Source organism: Phyllobates terribilis, unplaced genomic scaffold, assembly GCF_046119375.1.
Source record: "Phyllobates terribilis strain yellow unplaced genomic scaffold, ASM4611937v1 Scaffold_1__5_contigs__length_1240528914, whole genome shotgun sequence".
Taxonomy (NCBI): Eukaryota; Metazoa; Chordata; class Amphibia; order Anura; family Dendrobatidae; genus Phyllobates; species Phyllobates terribilis.
This window is the reverse complement of record NW_027362761.1, coordinates 201,758,947-201,780,126: the sequence shown is the minus strand read 5'-3', so window position 1 is coordinate 201,780,126 and position 21,180 is coordinate 201,758,947. Positions and strand designations below refer to the sequence as shown.

Sequence of the window (21,180 nt, the reverse complement as noted above, 5' to 3'; positions counted from 1 at the left end):
CCTCCAAATTGGAGGTGCCTGTGCAAGATTGTTGTTTGTGTGCTAACACTCTCCTCAGTCCTCAGGTTCCAGTTCCCGCAAGCCTGTCTTTCAGCCGTGCCCGCCTGCCTGTCTTTCAGCCGTGCCCTCCTGCCTGTCTTTCAGCCGTGCCCTCCTGCCTGTCTTTCAGCCGTGCCCTCCTGCCTGTCTATCAGCCGTGCCCGCCTGCTTGTCTACCCGCATCACCTGCCTGTCTACCAGCCGTGCTCATCTGCTGTGCCTGTCGGCCTCGGCGATCAGTCCCGTGGGAGTCGCCTGCTCTCACACAAGGTCGGTCCCAGAGTGGCACCTGGTTCACCTTCCCGATCCCTCCTTGGTTCACGGAGTCGACTAAGCCGCCGTGTGGCCAGGGTTGGTCTGGGTAGGCACTTAGTTACGCCCCTCTGGTCCCTCCTTGTATAATAGCACAGAGGTTCCACCCCCGGATCCGTAACTGTTTGCACAGGCCATGGAATCCGGTGGCTTCCAGGCTCCTTCGCTCTCAGACCTGTACCAAGAGGTCTCTCGCCAGAGATTCCAACAGGATACTATCCTGTCCTACCTGCGGACAGTCAACTCCCGCCTGAATGCGCTGTCCACTCCGACTGTGTCCGCCTCTAACCAAGCGGCACCCGCTCCGGCGGCACCTCAACCCAGGGGCACTGTAGCATCCAGCTTAGGACCCATGTCTGCGCCTCCATGTTTTGGTGGTGACCCAGCCCTATGTCGTGGCTTCATAAATCAGTGCATGCTGCACTTTGAGCTCCTGGCACACAAGTTCACCTCAGACCGTGCCAAGTTGGCATTGATCATGTCTCACCTCACCGGAGAGGCATTGGCGTTGCTTAACCCTCTGTGGGAGAGAGGGGATCCTCTGGTGTCCGACCTCCAGGCCTTCCTCGCAGCTTTCCGGAAGGTGTTCGATAAGCCCGGACGAAAATCTTCGACTACCTCCTCTCTTCTCCGACTCCTCCAAGGGAGTCTCTCTGTGGGGCAGTATGCCATGCGTTTCCACACCCTCGCATCTGAACTTGCCTGGAACAATGAGGCTCTGGTGTCCACCTTTTGGGAGGACCTTTCCGGATGGATCAAGGATGAGCTAGCTGGTCGTGACATACTTCCCTCTCTGGACGACCTGGTGTCATTAACTACACGGATCGACATCCGTTTTCAGGAGCGTTCCAAGGAGGCGACCCGTGAGAGAAGACCTCTGCGCCTCGCACCAACCTTTCAAAGGCCAGTCTCGCAACCAGCATCCCCTCTGGTGTCTTCTCCAGAGTCTATGCAAATAGACCAAGTTAAGATGGTCAAGCCTCGCCAGGAGGTCTGCCGCGCCGAGGGGAGTTGCTTCTACTGTGGCAGTACAGAGCATCTTATCCGCTCCTGTCCGGTGAGACAGGGAAACTCCAGTGTCTATGACCGCTCGGAGAGGTTGTCCTAGGCAAAAGTTCTTCCTCTCCACCCTTGACTCTGTCCGTTTCGGTTACCAGTGGTGAGACCCGCTTCTTCGAGACTGCCTATCTGGATTCCAGAGTTGCTGGGTACCTCATTCGACATACCGTTGTGGAGAAATATCAGATTCCTACCATACGTTTGGCTGATCCTTTAGCGGTTTCCTCTGTGGATGGAAAGCTTCTCTCTGAGACCATCTTGTTTGTCACTGAGTCTGTGACTCTTCAGGTGGGAATGCTACATTCGGAGAGGATTTCCTTTTACGTGCTATCCGGTCTCTCTCATCCCCTTCTGCTTGGCCTGCCTTGGTTATGGAGACATGAGCCCGTCCTGAATTGGAGCTCGGGTGAGGTGCTCCATTGGGGTCAGGAATGTCATAAGTCCTGTCTGGTTCCGGTTCGTCCTGCTCGACCTCCGTCTACTCCAGCTAACCTATCTCGCCTGCCGCCACCCTACTGGTCATATGCGGACGTCTTTGATAAAAAGGAGTCAGAGACACTACCACCTCATAGGCCGTATGATTGCCCCATCGACCTAATACCTGGTGCTTCACCTCCTTGAGGGCGAATCTACCCCTTGTCACTGGCCGAGACCTGTGCTATGTCTGAGTACATAGAAGAAAATCTTACTAGGGGATTTATCCAGAAATCCACCTCTCCGGTTGGAGCAGGATTCTTCTTTGTCAAAAAGAAAGATGGCTCTCTTTGTCCATGTATCGACTATAGGGGCCTAAACCAGATCACCATCAAAAATAAGTACCCCCTGCCTCTCATCTCAGAGCTGTTTGACCGCCTAAAAGGCGCGAAGATCTTCACTAAGCTCGATCTTCGTGGGGCGTACAATCTGGTCCGGATTCGCCAGGGAGACGAGTGTAAAACAGCATTCAACACTCGGGATGGTCACTACAAGTACCGCGTGATGCCCTTTGGTCTCTGTAATGTTCCAGCCATGTTCCAGGCGTTAGTGAATGACATCTTCCGAGATTTCCTGTATTCCTGAATGGTGGTGTACCTGGACGATATCTTGGTGTTCTCCCCTGATCTGCCCTCTCACCGGAGGGATGTTCGTCAGGTACTGCTGGGGAATCGCCTGTATGCAAAGTACAAGAAATGCCTCTTTGAGCAGACCTCCCTACCAATTTTGGGGTATATCATCTATGAGACCGGACTGCCGATGGATCCCGTGAAGGTGTCTGCCATCTTAAAGTGGCCCCGACCTGAGGGGTTGAAGGCTATCTAGCGGTTTCTGGGATTCGCTAACTATTACCGCCTCTTCATTCCTCATTTCTCCTCCCGGACTGCTCCCATCTCTGCTCTCACCCGTAAAGGAGCAAATCCCAGAGAATAGACTTCCGAGGTGGAAAGTGCCTTTGTCTCTCTTAAACAAGTCTTCTCCTCCGCTCCAGTGCTACATCGTTCAGATTGCAATAAACAGTTCTTTCTGGAGGTTGATGCCTCTTACTCCGGGGCCGGTTCAGTGCTCACCCAGAAATCCTCGTCCGGGCGAATGGTGACCTGTGGCTTCTTCTCCAAACTCTTTTCTCTGTCCGAGCGCAATTACTCCATAGGAGATCGAGAATTGCTGGCCATCAAATTAGCGCTGGAGGAGTTGCGCTACTTGCTTGAGGGGGCTCTGCACTCGGTGGTCATCTACACTGACCATAAAAACCTTGCTTACTTGCAGACCGCCCAAAGACTAAATCCGCATCAGGCCAGATGGTCTTTGTTCTTTGCTCGTTTCCTTTCACTCTCCATTACTGCCCGGCAGACAAGAATATTAAAGCCGACGGCCTATCCCGCTCTTTCCTGTCTACCGACCAAGAGGAGGAGCCTCTACAAATCATTGACACCTCCAGAATAATGACTGTTGCTCCGTTTGACCTGTCTCATTTACCTCCTGGTAAGACCTTTGAAGCGGCTCAGGATCGGAAGTGGGTCTTACTCTGGGGTCATTCGTCAAAACTGGCTAGTCATGCCGGCCAGAGGAAGACGCTTCTGCTCATTGCCCGACATTATTGGTGGCCCACCCTGCGCAAGGATGTTGTGGATTTTGTCGCGGCTTGTTCCTCCTGTGCCCGTAACAAGATACCTAGGCACCTTCCAGCTGTTCATCTTCTTCCTCTCCCAGTGCCTTCTGCTCCTTGGCAACACATTGCTATGGACTTCATCACTGATCTTCCAGTATCTGCCGATTCTACCGTCATATGGGTGGTCGCTGACCACTTCTCCAAGATGGCTCACTTCATTCCTTTGCCTGGTCTTCCGTCCGCACCTGTGCTGGCTAAGGACTTCATCCGTCACATCTTTCGTCTCCACGGCTTACCGCTGCACATTGTCTCGGACAGAGGAGTTCAGTTCACTTCTCTCTTCTGGAGAGCCACATGCAAGCTGCTGGATGTCACTCTGGACTTTTCTTCGGCCTATCATCCTCAGTCCAATGGTCAGGTGGAACATATTAATCAGATCCCCACCAGTTTTCTTCGGCACTTTGTCAACGCTCACCATAGCGATTGGGTAGAACTTCTGCCTTGGGCCGAGTTTTTTTATAACAACCATGTGAGTGAGTCCTCTGCTAAGTCCCAGTTCTTTGTGGTTTACGGTCGACACCCCCGAATTCCGTTTCCCGTCGTTTCTTCAGTGGACAATCCTGCCGCGGAGTCTCTCATCAGTGAGTTTTCAGTGATTTGGGAAGACACTACTGTAGATCTGAGCTTCTTCAGTCCTCCGAGCGGATGAAGAAGCATGCTGATAAGAGACGTCTGGATCCGCCTCTATTTCGTCCGGGAGACAAGGTCTGGCTTTCCTCCAAATATGTCCGTCTCAAGATACCATCATGCAAGTTGGGCCCGCGGTTCATCGGTCCTTTCGAGATTTTGAACCAAAAAAATCCAGTGGCGTACAAGCTGAAACTCCCTGCCTCCTTACAGATTCCCAATTCCTTTCATGTGTCTCTCCTCAAGCCTGTTGTCCTTAATCCTTTCTCTGATGATCCAGGTACCACTCCAGCTCCAGTCTCCGCTGAGGACGTCTTTGAGGTAGAGAATATTTTGGCCATCAAGAGGGTAAGAGGAAAGACTTTCTTTCTTGTGGATTGGAAGGGGTTTGGTCCTGAGGAGAGGTCTTGGGAGCCCAGGGAGAACCTTCATGCTCCTCGTCTTCTAGAAATATTTCTTGCGGGCCTAAAGAAGAGGGGGTGTAAAGGGGGGGTACTGTAGCGGGGCAGAGACGCCGATCCCCTCAATGCCGCGGTCCCGGTCCGGCGTCCTCCGGCTCCCCTCCTGCGTTTGCCCGGGGTGCGCGCACCGCGCGCAGTTCCCCAGGCACTGTACTTAGGACACGCGCGCTCCCTCCCTCTTTAAGGGGCCGTGCGCGCCATCCTAAAGAGTCCCCGGCCAATGGCCGGAGGACTGCTCTTCTATAAGACACCTCCTCCAAAATGGTGGTGCCTGTGCAAGATTGTTGTTTGTGTGCTAACACTCTCCTCAGTCCTCAGACAGGCTGGCGGGCACTGGAACCTATCAGCCGTGCCCGCCTGCCTGTCTTTCAGCCGTGCCCGCCTGCCTGTCTTTCAGCCGTGCCCGCCTGCCTGTCTATCAGCCGTACCCATCTGCCTGTCTATTAACCGTGCCCGCCTGCCTGCCTATCGGCCGTGCCTGCCTGCTTTTCTACCCGCATCACCTGCCTGTCTACCAGCCGTGCTCATCTGCTGTGCCTGTTGGCGTCAGCCATCAGTCCAGTGGGAGTCGCCTGCTCTCACACAAGGTCGGTCCCAGAGTGGCACCTGGTTCACCTTCCCGGTCCCGCCTTGGTACACGGAGTCGACTAAGCCGCTGTGTGGCCAGGGTCGGTCTGGGTAGGCGCTTAGTTACGCCCCTCTGGTCCCTCCTTGTATCACAGCACAGAGGTTCCACCCCCGGATCCGTAACAATTTACATTGTAGGGGCTCACTCAGAGTGGCGTATAGCCAGCGCATAACGCGGACAAGTGCTATCCGTTGTTTCAGCGGATAGCACTTGCTCCATTGTTATACTATGGAGCAGTGCTGACTAGCATGAGAAAAAAAAATCGCTGCATGCTGCAATTGACAGTTTGTATTGGATCGCACGCACCCATAAAAGTGTATGGGTGCGTGCAAAATATCGGACTTCACTGGGATCGCAGTGTGATTACCATGGACGCCGGCAATGGAGGAGATGGAGAAATTACTTTCTCTGTTTCCTTTGCACCTGTGCTGCGATTCTCTCATGCAAGAGGATCGGAGCACAGTAGCATGACACTAGCATTAGCATAACATGCTCTTGCTTTGGATGATATATGCTACTGTGACCCCGGCCTAAAAGTCACTTCTGGATCACGCAGAGCACATCATGACATGAACAGTCTACAGAGTGATGACGTCACTGAGAAGAAGTAGGTGAGTATATTAATAACTACACCTCTTAATACAATATATTAAGAGGTGTAGACTGGACTGTCACATTCCTACCCCTGAAGATACCAATAGTGTTGTAGTGTGTACTATGTCTTGCGTCTTTGTATATATTGCGTCACTTGAATTGTGTTGTAGTGCATAAATAATGTATAATATGTAGGATGTGATAACATAGGATAGCATAGGGTAATGCATAATTTAGGGTTTAGGAGATAAGGTAGGTAGCATAGGTAGTGACTGTAGATAGATAGTGATGTTAGGGTAAGTAAGTGTTAATGTTCCGGACTAGCCCATAGTGGGAGGGCTTTAGTGTTAGGGCAAGTGACTGCTTCCTGTAGATAGTTAGATAGGGACAAGTTCATGTTCGAATAGGAAGTGCCTGGGAGCTGCCGTTAGGTGAACTACTGAAGAGACTAAGGCAGGGATGTTAAACTCAAACACACAGGTGGGCAAAATTAAAAACTTGGATAAAGTCGCAGGCAATCAAGTATACAGTTTAATGGGGCCCACATAGTTCTCCCTACAGAATAATGAGCCCCACATAGTCCTTTATGCAGTATAATGGGCCCCACATAGTCCTCCATACAGAATAATGGGCCTCACATAGTCCTCCATACAGAATAATGGGCCCCAAAGAGTCCTTCATACAGAATAATGGGCCCCACATAATCTTCCATACAGAATAATGGGCCCAACAATCTTCCATACAGAATAATGGCCCTGTTTAGAGGTGGTGGTTCTGGTGTCGCAGGTCAAATATAGCCACCTTCTGGGCCAGGTTTGGCCCATGGGCCAGAGTTTGACATCTATGGACTAAGGGAACAAGGGAGTAGCGCGACCTGGAACTGACCAAGGAAACAGAGAGGTCTTTCACCTTAAAGGGGTTCTTGGATAAAATGACACGTCACGAGAAACCCTGTAATTCGAAGGTAACGGACCTAAACAGGACTAAGTTTGTGGGGCTAGTGGGTGGTCCTTAGTGGTAGATCCAGGACGCCAGAAGTGGAAGAAATAGTACACGGAACCGCTGAGCAGGTAGAGAGACCTGCTGATCTGGACTGTGGCGACAAGCTGGGAAGTCACGAAGTAGGGCGAAACAGTATGCTTCACCGACCCTGCAGTAGACTACAGTAGAAGGAAATGATGTGCGTTTCACTGAAGGAAACATCCATAACACTTCGCTATCACTTGTACATAACCCTTACCAAGTTACCGTTCAGTAACGATTGTGTTATAGAAAGAGAGTCTCCTTTATTGAACTTTAAAACCTATGGTCCTGGCCGGCCAACACCATCGGCTACAAGCAGTCTACACGGGTGCAAGGCCCACACAGCACCACCACCCAGCCAGGACCCACTCTTTCATGTAGCACGCCAGGGCGTCACAGGAGAAGACCAGTGCCTCACCTGTGGCTACCACCCCGCGCCGTGCTACACTTGGCATAGTCGGCAGGATCAAGTCTTACATCTGCGAGGACCATGCAGTGCAAGGAAGACTCGGGTGATGGGCAAGATAGTGACCATTGTGCGGTCTAAAATGGTGCCGAACAAGAACTGCAAGATGGTGGTGAGTGGCATGAAATCAAGAGATGGACCTGCCCATTGTGGGCGAGCCAGAGGCAAAAAGGTGCAAAGCAGAGTCTAACCCTTTATCTGGCACACCTGCCAAGGGTAAATCGCAACCAAAAGCGCCCACCCACAGCAGGGAGTGGCCGGAAGAAGAAGATCCAACCAAGAAGGTGTGGCCAGAGGAAACTGGCAGGAACATATACGAAATGGGATGGTGAGTCAGGGCGGACTCCACCCAGTGAAAGGTGGGGCCATAAAGGGCCTCAGGAGGCAGAAGAGACAACTCCATTTGTGGGTAGCAAGTTGGCGAAGAAGGAACAGTGTTAGATTATGGCAGAATGAAGTAAGGCATTTGAGGGTGAGTCAAGTGGAATGGAGGAACCGGAGCAGGCTAGCTCAGCAGCAGAAGGAGGAGGAACTTGTGGGCCGGAACAAAGTGACTTCTCTGGGCATCCCTGGCCCACCGGCAGGTTTCCTGAAGACTGAGGATGGGAGAGCTAGGATTCGGCAGCGGGTTGAGTGACTTAAGGGGCCTGAGCTAAATGGAAGAGAGAAGGAGACAGGCCAGAACCAGAGCTGGGGACATGTTAGTGGGTCTGCTAGCTGCAAAGTATCAAGAGCTGCCATCCCGGGGAGAAGTCGTCACCTATGACCAGCAGCATAAACTGGGGTTCATAGAAGAATTTGAGAATCGCCACCACATTCTTTTCAACCAGAGGGCGGTCGAAACGCAGCACCTATCCAGAAGGCTGCAGGTACTAGGGTCACCTTCTTGAAAATCATAGAATCATAGAATGTTAGAGTTGGAAGGGACCTCCAGGGTCTTCATGTCCAACCCTCTGCTCAATGCAGGATTCACTGGAGGGAGGGACTTCAGCGGTGGTACGCCGTAGACGTGATCGGTGAAGGCAGAGAGCAGGATGAGCCCTTGCCTCGGAACGAAAGGGCCTGTTAGGGGGTCCTTTAGGCAGCCCGAGTCGGGGCTACACGAGAGACGGCGGAGATCCAGGTAATGCAGTCGGCAATGGCCCATTTTTGTATGTCGGGAGCTCCAATAGTGTTCAGGACTAGTGCACCTATGGCCCAGACGGTTGGATGAACTTCTGAAGTGGAGACTAAGGGGATGAGGGAATAGCACGACCTGGAATTGACCGAGGAGACAGAGTGGCCTTCTACCTTAAAGGGGTCCTTGGGTAGGACGATGTGTCATGAGAAACCCTGAGCTTGCTAAACGGCAAAGGTAAAGGACCTAAATAGGACTGAGTTTGAGGGGCTAGTGAGTGGTCCTGAGTGGTAGATCCAGGGTGAAAATGGGCCAATGTAAAGTTTGAGCACCCTGATGGTTAGTACCTAGTAGCACCCCCTTTTGAAAGTATCACAGCTTGTAAATGCTTTTTGTAGACAGCCAAGGGTCTTTAAATTCTTGTTTGAGGGAGTTTCATCCATTCTTCCTTGGAAAATTCTTCCAGTTCTGTGAGATTCCTGGCTCTTCTTGCATGCACTGTTATTTTGAGGTCTAGCCACAGATTTTCAATGATGATCAGATCAGGAGACTGTGAGGGCCATTGTAAAACCTTCAGCTTGCACCTTTTGAGGTAATCTATTGTGGAGTTTGATGTGTGTTTAGGATCATTATCCATTTGTAGAAGCCATTCTCTTTTCAATTTCAGCTTGGTTACATATGGTGTTGTTTTCATCAAGAATTTGTTGAAATTTCATTGAATCCATTCTTCCCTCTACCCATGAAATGTTCCCAGTGCCATTTGCTGCAACACAACCCCAAAGCATGATTGATCCACCTCCATGTTTAATGGTTGGTGAGATGTTCTTTTCCTGAAATTCTGTGCCCTTTTTTCTCCACACATACCTTTAATCATTGTGGCCAAAGAGTTCTATTTTAACCTCATCGGTCCACAGGACTTGTTTCCAAAATGCAACAGGTTTGCTTAGATGTTATTTTGATACTTCTGATGCTGAATTTTATGGTGAGGACGCAGGACAGGTTTTCTTCTGGTGACTCTTCCATGAAGGCCATATTTGTGCAGGTGTCTCTGAACATTAGAACTATGTACCATAACTCTAAAGTCTGCTAAATATTTCTAAAGGTCTTTGCAGTCAAGCGGGGGTTCCGATTTGTCTGTTTAGCAATCCTACCAGCATACCAGCAGCGCTCACTGAAACTTTGCTTGGTCTTCCAGACCTTATCTTGACCTCCACTTTTCCTGTTAACTTCCATATCTTAATTACATTTCGTACTGAGGAAAGGGCAACTTGAAAACGCTTTGCTATCTTCTAATAGCCTTCTCCTGCTTTGTGGGCCTCAGCATTTTCATTTTCAGAGTGCTAGGCAGCTGCTAGAGGAAACCATGGCTGCTGTTGTTTGGCACAAGGTTAGAGGAGGCAGGGTATTTATAAAGCTGGTAAATTTGCATTACCTGGCGTTTTCTAAAGATGATAGTGAACATTCCATAACCCTAACAGGCTAATTAAGGTCTGAAACCTTGGTCAAAGTTACCTGAGCACAGAAATCTCCAAGGGTGCCCAAACTTTTGCATCGGCCCATTTTACTTTTTTGTAATTTTTAAAATGAAAACAAAATGACAATATATATATTTTTTTGCCTAAAATACAAAGGAAATGTCTCATCTTTAACTTCAGGCCTTTTAGAGATCATTTCATCTTCAACTTGCTTAATTGTTCACAATAACTGTAAGTTTGACCCAAACTTTTACATGCCACAGTATAGTCCTGACCGGCCAACACCATCGCCACAGGAGGCCTGCACGGGCGCAAGGGCATCACCTCATCAACACCAATACCCAACCAGGACCCACTCTTTCATGTAGCATGCCAGGTCGTCACAGGAGAAGACCAGTCCCATTAAACTACATGCACACATTTAATGACAAATAAGATTCGTGGGAGTGCTTCTTTTATCTCTGAGATGCCTGTGTCATCATGGCAGCAAATGGGCTACAGAAGGCCCCTATGTCTGCCAGGTCTGTACACCTATGAAGCCCAACCTGTAATTTTACACTTTGATAACACCCTGCAATATTACAGTATTGCAGGGTATTATAAAAATGATTGCAATTTTAAGATCCCTAAGTGAAACTAATAAAAAATCTAAAAACCAATGAAAAGAATTAAAGGGAACCTTTCACCAGAAAAAATGCTATTAACCTGAAGACCTAGGCTTAATCTGCAGGTTCATAGTCTTACTAACCTGCCCGGCGCCTGCACTTGGCCAAATGCTCGGGGAGAAAGTGAACTTTATTCCCCCGGCAGCATTTGATTTCAGTCACGAGGGCGGCACCGGCACAGGTTAAGAGCGGGTATCAGAGCGGAATCTGTAATATGCCCCCGGTTTTGGGTGGCACCGTTTCTGTATTCTCAGAGCGGTGACTGAACCAGCGCCGGTGCTGCCCCCGTGACTGAAACCAAATGCTACCGGGGGAATAAAATTCATTTTCTCCCCTCAGAATTCGGCTAACTTTCGCCAGGCAGGTTAGTAACGCTATTAACCTGAAGATTAACCCCATAATAGCGTTTTTTCTGGTGACAGGCTCCCTTTAAAGTAAAAAATCTAAACAGTTAAATCATCACTTTTACCAGAACATAAATATCTAAACAAAAATTAACATATTTGGGATTGCCATGTAACTGTCCAAACTAATAAAATGTTAGAATATTTATCCAGTACAATGAAGGGGAAAAAAAGGCAAAATTGCTGGTTTTGTCATTTTGTCCCCCCCTTTCCGCCCCCCCCCCAAAAAAAAATGGAATAAAAGATCAGAAATTCTTATGGATTATAAATGCTAGTAATAAAAAATACAGCTGGTATCATCTAAAAAAATACTGCTTTAGGAAAGTGAGGATGAAAAAAAGTGAAGTGGCTACTGGGACTCAATGGCCGCATGAACCGGCTCTGCCCTGCACACTGGAATAATAGGGGAGACCCTAAATGCATGTCAGCTGCACAGCTCCTCCCCACAGCTTACCATTCCGACCATGGCAACCACACAGGGGACACGTTTGCAGGTGTCAACATCAAGTCCCAAAGCTCCACTCAGAACCGCACTACGTGACTGTATTTACTATTACAGCCTGTGGTGATGATCTCATTCTCCACTAGGGGGCGAGCTGCTCTCAGATCTGCACTACGTGACTGTGCAATCCCCATCACAGCCCGTGCTGATGACCTCATTCTCCACTAGGAGGCGAGCTCCTCGGTGTGTCACTTGAGAGTGGGTGGGAGTGTTTGGCGTCCTGTTGCTATGGTGACTGAGAGCCTCGGTCACTGCAGGCTACACGGCGAGCTCTCGGGCTTCCTCTCTCCGTCACTGACATTACTTTCAGGTACTGACCTATATCTGCTTTCTTATGTTGTAGGAACTGGAGCATTTTATAGATGTTTATTATATAAAATCCCTGTGATGTTAGGACAGCGCCCTCTAGCGTGCAAGTAACATTTCTCACCTGCACAAAGCTAGAATAATAATGGAATATTAGCATTATTATTATTATTGCTACTGATACACCCCAAAATGAAGCGAAGGCAAGGTGGCCACTTTTCTAGAAGCCCTCAGAGTGCCAGCGACAGCCGTATTTCCCGGGGCACATAGATACGCATTATCGTAACTGACTTGTGAAATTATCATGATGGCGGGTGGTAAATGTCGGGGGGCACTTTGGAGCCAGTGTGGGTGATTGGTAGTTCGGTGCTGTCCTAGTGAAGTAAGAAGATCTGGGCCTCATTCAGACGTGGTTTTTCACAGATAGCATTGTACCAGTCTGTGGGGCCATTCACATGTCCCTTATTTTTTGCAGAAAATCATGGCGACATGTACAATTTTGATCTGAGAGTTTGATCAAAATCTTCAATACAAGTCAATGGGTCCGTGAAAAAAACGGTGACATCTGAGTGCTGTCTGATTTTCAAGGACTGTCACATCGGAGAAGATGGCGAATTTTGTTTTCTCTACGAACGAGAAAAACTGATGACACTCGGACCAAACGCTGATCAAACTCTGATCATAATAATCCGCCCGTTTTTCTTGTACGTGAGAAAAATGGAGGTGTGAATGAGGCCTTGCCTGTAGAAGGGTTTAGGGATAGGTTTGTCAGTCTGATCATGCGGTAATGAAGTTCTTTAGACAATATACCCTTGTATATGTTCGGACTTTTTGCCCGAATAAGGGTTCGCTCACACTGACGTATAAATCAGATGAGTCCAATCTGATAAAAAAATCGCATTACGCTCGGACCGATGTTATTCAATGAGGCCGTGCAGATCTGCATAATTTTTCTCAGCTGTATTCAACATGAGAAAAAAATGGCAGCATGCTGTGAGCGCAGTACAAAATCGGATGGGTGCGAGATAAATAATCGCATGCCATACGGACCATCGGAGTGGCATCTGATTTTTACAGCTACACTACATTTCTGTAACATAGGAAGCTGTAAATGGTTCTGTAAAAGATTATTAATGGCTGAGAAAAAAAACGGATTGTATATGGATGACAAGTGAGAAAAAAAAAATCATCACATTTTACTGGATGGGACCAAATATTTATACACTAGTGTGAGCGGACCCGAATGATGAGGCACAGTTACTCTATCACGCGCAATCGGGTGCCAGCTGTAGTTTTCATCGTTTAGGATAGATCATCAATATATCGGGGCAGGTCTGGCACCCATCACGCCCATGATCTGATGTGTGATGGAAGTAAACACAGTATGGAGCTGTGACACCACAGCTCTGTACGCTGAGTAGTGGCTGTCAGGGACTGCAGCTGAGCTCCCATTGTAGTGAATTTTATAAGCTAAGTTGTAGTACCAGGCAGTGGCCACTACACAGTGTACAGCGCTGTGCCTTTCCTTCTCTGTACACTACCTCCAGCTGCTGCCAGACCTGCCATCAGCTGATCGGTGGGGTGCTAGGTAGTATTGAGCGAACATGCTCGACACTGCTCGGTACTCGCCCGAGCATCACGCTACTCGGGATGTTCGGCGAGCACCGAGCATTTCCGGGTTACTTGGGCGGGAGCTCGGGTCTCCGCCCTGCATGTTTGGCGCTCTTTACAGAGCCAATGAACATGCGGGGATTGCCAGCCAGTCACTGTAATGCCGCAGCCATGTTGTTTGTGGGCATTACAGTGATTGGCTGGCCGCACAGCGTCACCTCGAGTATTTAAAACCGGGCGCCGCCATCTTGGACACAGTCGCTCCGGATCAGACAGTGTAGGGACAGCGCTGCTGATTTAGGGAGAGCTATATCCTGCAAAATAGTTAGTGTAGGGTCTGTAAAGGCTGCCAGATCAAACAAACAGTCCTTCTCAGGACTAATATCCATCCCAGGTATATCAGGCAGGCAGGCAGGCTGTATAGGAGACGCAGTGGTTATACCAGCAAACACTGCATTACAGTCATGTGTGCTGCTCCTGTTGCTGAAATTGCTGGACTTAGCTCCAGGTCCCGGGGGCCAGGAAAAATCCTTTTTTTTAATCTAAATCCTCTTTTTTTTTTTCCTCCTTCACAATGTACAAATACCCATCTTATTAACCTTTTGGTGCCCCCCCCCCCCCCAAAAAAAAGTGTGCCTCTGATTTTTCAGACACAAATATATCTGTTGAAAATAGTCTGGTGTAGGCCAGAGAAATAGAAGTGTGGTTTTGCAGTTCTATGGGCCATTTGTATCTAAAAAAAACAGTTTGAGTGTGTCGCTCACTGTTCAATAGTGTTGAGCCACCCCCGTAGTGTTCGAGTTCGGTTCGGTTCGTCGAACACCCGTGTGTTCGCCGAACTGTTCGTCGAACTGTTCGTCGAACACCTTCGAACACCGTTAAAACCAATGGCAGGCAAACAAAAACACATAGAAACACATAGAAAACACCTTCAAAGGTGTCCAAAAGCTGACAAACTGCTCAGAAGACACAACTAACACATGGAAAAGTGACAAGTACATATAGTCATGCGAAAAGAAAAGAGGTGGAGGAGTAAAAGGAGGGGGAGACACAGATATAGGCATGTCATGCCCTTCTAAAATCCAAAAAGTGAGAAGCCGAGACGGCCAGTCCGCTCCTGCCCGTGCCACCTCCGTGTCGCCGGGTTTGTGCCAGAGCCGCGGTGAACCCTGACGGCCAGCCCCCCTCTCCCAATACTGGTGCCTGTCCGCTGGTGGGTCGAGAGAGCCCCCCTGTGGTGGAGGCAGCTCTAAGCTTTTTAATTTAAATTGTCCCTCTAATTTGAATGAATACACTTTAAATCCATTTACAAGGATCTATTGGAGGGCAAGTCTCATGCCAGCAGCCGCGTAATTCCAGCTCCAGTAGCGTCCACTAAAGCTGCTGCAGTTAAAAAGCTTTTATAAGGATCGAGCTCGGCTGTCCACCGCAAGGCATCCTAGTGCCAGTCCCAGCCCCTATGCCTTGGGGTGCCTCCTGATGCTCTTCACTAAGTATCCCGTGGTCCCGAAGCATTTCCTTTGAAAAAATTAAGTGTCCAAACTACAGGTGGTGTAGCTTGCTTAACAGCCGGGATAATCCGCTGACTAGCAGACACTGCTACTAGGCACAAAGTATTTCCTGGGCTAGATGCAGTTAAAAATTTGTAAGTAGATACTCTCGTTGGATGCTGAGAAAGCATTCCATAGAGTCTCCTGGCACGCCATATATGATTCTCTTAAAAAGCTTGGGGTAGGGGTCTAGGGGACCCTTTTATAGCCAAAATCACGGCCCTGTATCACAATACGTCACCTAGGCTGAAGATAAATGGAACTGTAGCACCGAGGGCTCGGTTGCTACAGATGTATTGCACCTCACCCAGAGGTGTGATATCTCACTCTCAGATAAGGATGGAGTGTGGATCAGGACCCGACACCTGCATGCATTACACCACATTGCCGTGGGGCAGGGCGACCAATATGCCCCTGAGATGGGCACGACAGTCCCTGTCCCTGGCTGGAGTGGGGGGAGGGAACACTGAGGAAGGGGAACCCTGCAGTGCAGGAGCAGGGAGGAAGCAGTTCCTGGGTGCATTGAGAAGGGAGTATAAAAGGTGGGCACCATCTTAGTTTAGTGCAGAGAAGTCTGAGCAGAAGTGGCAGGGAGCAGGGGCTCTGCATGAGGCGGGCCTAGTAACAGAGGCCCAGGCCTGCAAGAGGGAGAAGGAAGGAAGAGGAGCGGAGAAGGCTCCAGGAACGAGGAATGAAGGGATCCCAGGGGTGCGGACGGGCGAGTCGCCACCGCACGCCCGAATCCACCTGCGTGGAGGGGTCAGGCCAAAGGGGGAGACCGGTCCCCGAACTAGTGGAGGCAGGAAACGACCCTCAGCTAGAAACCGGAGGCTCTGACATTTTATGTGGCGCAGCCCCTTGCTCCACCCGCTAGGAAGGCACCACATAGGGTCAGGGAAACTGGCGCCAAGTTTACCAAGAGGAGGCCCGAGGCAGCCGGACAGAAGTGTTGGTAAGAAAGGCCAGACAAAGGACACACAAAGGGGGTCCTGTGAAGCGCTCCAAAGTTATCTGGGAGTTGTCTGAGCCCCTCACCTGGTGAGCACAGTACGACGTGGGCAGCCGTTACCTGCAGACGTGGTCTGGATAATAAGAACTGTGAGTAAAGGCCCTGAACTGCATCACTGACTCCGTGTCGTTACTGCTGCTGCCCTGCACCATCACCCCCATCCTCCGCATACACTGCCCTGAGGCTATACTCCTCCCGTGGGGAGTTATGCTACGCTCTGCTGCACCCACAACACCAGCCTTAGCGGTCTGCCCTGTAGCGGCGGTTCACTCTGACCGCAATCCACGGGTGGCGTAGTCGGACATTTAAACATCAAAACCACATAAATAGTTCCGCCACTGGTTTGACCGCCCTGAGCCACGGAACCGGATCGCCGCCACGAAGACTACAACCACCAGCATCCACCAAAAAGGGTCCGGCTCCGGGTGTCCCAAGGCCCAGGGGGTGCGTCAGAACATTTTCATCACCTTTCACAATCACCAATGGGACAAGGCAGGGATGTCCTCTGTCCCCTCTCTTATACATCCTAGTGATGGAGCACCTGCTCTCATCAATTCGCCATAACCCCAATATTAGGTGGATTGAGGTGGGAGGCACCGAGTACAAGTGCTCTCTATTTGCTGATGATGTCCTAGTATATATCACTCAATCACATATATCCATCCCTGCTGTTATGGCTGAAATAGATCACTTTGTTACATGGTAAAATTTTAAAATCAATGCAGCGAAGTCTGAGGCCCTCGATGTCTCCCTCCCTAAATCCATATAGGATTCCATCCAGTCCAACTTTCCCTTTGCCTGGCCCTCACAGGGTATCAAATACTTAGGAATTCCTATTCATAGAGACCTCTCCCATCTATGTTATCTTAATTTTGGGCCCTTTATTGAACAATTCCATACAGACCACGGTTGGCAAGTTAGAACTGTAAGATTCACTACGTGAACCACTGGTGTTTTGTGGAAAAGCACATGTACACCGCGTTCCAAATTATTATGCAAAAAGTGTTTAGGAGTGATAAGGGAAGAATTTGTTTGTTTGTCAGTTAAACTCATTGATGGTGATGTGTGTCAGGGCTCTTTATATCACTGTAAGCAATTGCAGACACCTGTGCTAATTAGTTTGGCAGGTGTGTCCAATGAAAGGCAAGACTACTTAAGAAGGCTCTCTCACATTATTAAGCAGCCTACATTTTCTGCCAAAATGGGAAAGAAAAAGGATGTGTCGGCTGCTGAGAAGCAACAAATTGTGGAGTGTTTAGGTCAAGGCATGACTACAATCAACATTGTGCGATGATCAGGATGAAGTGTCTTGGCAATCAAGAAGTATGTAGCTGTTTCACAGTACACACGTGTGCGTGCTGATAAGGGCAAATTGAGGACTCTTTCCTACAGGCAATTACGTCAGGTTGAAAGAGCAGCGGCAAAAAAGCCTTGTCATAGCAGCAGACAAGTTTTTGAAGCTGCTTGTGCCTCCAACGTCCCCCGAACAACAAGATGCAGGGTCCTTCAGAGGTTTGCAGCTGTGCATACGCCATCCTGTCGACCTCCTCTATCCACTTCACACAAGCAGAAACGGCTCCAGTGGGCCAAACATTACATGAAGACTGATTTCAAAACTGTTTTGTTCACGGATGAGTGCCGTGCAGCGCTCGATGGTCCAGATGAATGGAGTGGAGGATGGCTGGTTGATGGACACCCCACGCAAACACAGCTACAGCGCCAACAAGGAGGAGGTGGAGTAATGTTTTGGGCTGGAATCATGGGGAGAGAGATTGTCGGCCCCTTTAGGATCCCTGAAGGCGCTAAAGATGAACTCCATAATGTATGTGGATTTTCTCAAACAGCACTTCCTGCCATGGTTCAAGAAGAAGAACCGTGTATTTCACAGCAAGATCATTTTTCTGCATGATAATGCACCATCTCATGCTGCACATAAAACATCTGCATCTCTGGCTGATATGGGCATAAAAGGGGACAAACTTATGGTGTGACCCCCATGCTCCCCTGACCTCTACCCCATTCAGAACCTTTGGAGCATCATTAAAAGGAGTGTCTATGATGGCGGGAGGCAGTTCACATCTAAGCAACAGCTCTGGGAGGGTATTCTGTCCTCATGCAAAACAATTGAAGCAGAAACCATCCAAAACCTGACAAATTCAATGGACGAGAGAGTTCAGAAGCTCCTTTCGAACAAGGGGTCCTATGTGAAAATGTAACATCACCTAGAATAAAGTTTTGAGTTGAAAACTGTTTGATTTCAGTTTCTAACAACCTGCTAATGCTTATAATTTCAAAAATGACCATTTTTTTGGTCTTTATTAAAATGAAAAGGTTGATCGAAAAGTTTGGGGGATCTAAGAGTGTGGCAACCCAGTAGTCATGATTACTTCGAATTCTGACAATATGAGGGTCATGCTGCAGGTAGTGCAGCAAGAAGGCACTTATGTGTCTTGCGCATCTCGGAGCCCCAAAATTATTTTCCGGGCTAGATGCAGCTAAAAATTATTTTTAATTTTAAATCTGGTGAAGCTTATTATAGATGGCCTAATAGGATCAGTGCTGCACACTGCTACAAAGCCCAAATTATTTTCCAGTCAAGATACAGATAAACATGATTAGTAATTTGAAAGCTTAAAACGGTTGGTAGGGTGATTTTAACCAATCATCAAGCTTTTACTCTCCCCAGGATGACACAGGGGTAGAAAAGTCGTTTCGGATCCATGATTTGTTCATCTTTATGAACGTGAGTCTGTCTACATTATCAGTGGAGAGCCGCGTGCGCTTATCTGTCAGCACACCACCAGCAGCGCTGAACACACGTTCAGACAGAACGCTGGCTGCGGGGCATGACAAGATCTCCAAGGCGTAAGTGGCTAGCTCCGGCCATTTATCCAGATTGGAAGCCCAAAAAGAGCAAGGGTCCAGTGACACAGTCGTGGCTTCAATGTTTACTTGGAGATACTCCTGTACCATCGTCTCTAGGCGTTGACTATGTGTCAGACTTCTTGTCTCCTGTGACCTTGCAAAGGATGGGCTAAAAAAGTGGTGAAATGATTCCGCAAAATTGATGTTACCAGCAGATACTGTGGTTCTGTTACGGTTTGAGTGCTGAACACTTGACGGTCCCACGGTTGGCAAGTTGGAACTGTGAGATTCACTACGTGCACCACTGGTATTTTGTGGAAAAGCACATGTAAGATTCTGCAACAGTCTCTGCTGATACTCCTGCATGCGTGCATCCCTTTCTATGGCAGGAATAATTTCTGCAAATTTACTTTTGTACCGGGGATCTAACAGTGTGGCAACCCAGTAGTCAGGATTATTTCTAATTCTCACAATTCGAGGGTCATGTTGCAGGTAGTGCAGCAAGAAGGCACTCATGTGTGTTGCGCATCCAGGAGCACCAAGTCCCTGTTGTGTTGGTGGCGAGGTAACAATCATGCTTCCTTCCTCTGTCCTCTCCCCCCAACCTCGCACAACAGAAATGTGATCAAGGTCTCCCTCATCTGATGAGTCTTCCATCAGTTCGTCCTCCACTTCTTCCTGGGCTCCTGCACCTTCCTCACTAGTTTGGCTGCTACCATGCGCCCTGGTTAAACCATCTCCCCCACCCTCACATGCCTGCCGCCTTGGTGCTGCCGACCGTCTGGACCTTGCAGATGTTAGCCCTTCCGCATACAACTCCTCCTCCTCTACTTCCTCCACCTCCTCTTGTGCCACCACCTGACTCCGAATTCTGTTTAACATGTGCTCCAGCATGTAAATCACCGGAATAGTCATGCTGATAATGGCATCGTCAGCACTAAACATCTTCGTCGCCATTTCAAAACTGTGCAGAAGGGTGCATAGGTCCCTGATCTGAGACCACTCCTCCAGCGTGATTTGCCCCACCTCTGAATCTCGTTGGCCCAGGCTATACGTCAGAACGTATTGCACCAGGGCTTGTCGGTGCTGCCACAGTCGCTGCAACATGTGCAGAGTTGAATTCCACCGGGTAGGCACATCGCATTTTAGCCGGTGAAGTGGCAGGCCCAACGACTTCTGTAGAGATGTAAGTCGCTGAGCTGCGGGATGCGAACGGCGGAAGTGAGCACACAGCGACCGTGCCCTCTGCAGAAGGCCATCTAGTCTGGGATAGTGGGCTAAAAATTGCTGGACAACCAGGTTCAACACGTGAGCCATACAAGGCACGTGTGTGACATTGCCCCGGCGAAGGGCCGCACCCAGGTTTGCAGCATTGTCGCACACGGCCTTCCCTGGTTTCAGGTCCAGTGGAGACAACCATTCATGAAATTGGTTCTCCAGAGCTGACCACAACTCCTCAGCTGTGTGACTCACATTTCCCAGACATTTCAATGTAAAAACCGCCTGATGACGTTGAGCCCTACTGCCAGCATAGTAAGGAGGTGTGCAGGATCCCTTCTGCGCAGTTAGAAAGCTTGTGGCATGACCAGACAGGCTTTGGGTGCAGGTGGAAGACCGAGAGGAGGTTGAGGAGGCAGAAGCAGTGGAGGAAAAATGACATAAAGAGGATTGACGCACAACTCGTGGGGACGGCAAGACTTGGACAGCAGCCCCTTGTCCTGCTGTCACCATAGTTACCCAGTGCCCAGTCAGCGACATGTAACGCCCCTGTCCATGCCTACTCGTCCAAGTGTCTGTGGTGAAATGCACCCTGTCACACACAGAGTTTCTCAAAGAAGCGGTGATGTTGTGTGCGACATGCTGGTGGAGCGCAGGCACACCTTTCTTTGAGAAGTAGTGCCGACTGGGCATCTGGTACTGGGGCACTGCGACGGACATAAGGTCTCGAAAATCCTCTGTGTCCACCAGGCGGAAAGGCAGCATTTCTGAAGCCAAGAGCTTGCAGATGGTGAAATTCAACCTCTTAGCTTTCTCATGGCTAGGAGGAAATGGTCTTTTACTTGTCCACATCTGAGGGACCGAGGGCTGGCTATTGTGCTTAGACGGGGTTGATAAGGGTGTCCCCGGCAAACTGCCGGTCTGTGAGGAAGATGCAGGCGGACATGTTAGGTTGCGTTGATCCAAAGGTGGTGCTATCGATGTCGGACAGCGCTCAAGACCAGCTGGTGTTACCACCTCCAAAGAAAATGATGACCTGCCAATCACGCTGGCTGTTGCGGGTAAAGAGGTGGCAGGTCTGCGCCCCAAAACAGGTGTGACTG

At 49.3% G+C, this 21,180-nt stretch overlaps 1 protein-coding gene across 1 annotated transcript in view; it reads left to right on the top strand.

The window, feature by feature from the left end:
* The first annotated feature begins 11,701 nt into the window (after window positions 1-11,701).
* LOC141253217 (uncharacterized) overlaps window positions 11,702-21,180 on the top strand; it is a 243,018-nt gene continuing 233,539 nt past the window's right edge. Inside the window, exon 1 of the mRNA XM_073670911.1 lies at window positions 11,702-11,828. The gene's annotated coding sequence lies outside the window, so the exon portion shown is untranslated. The remainder of the gene's footprint in view (window positions 11,829-21,180) is intronic.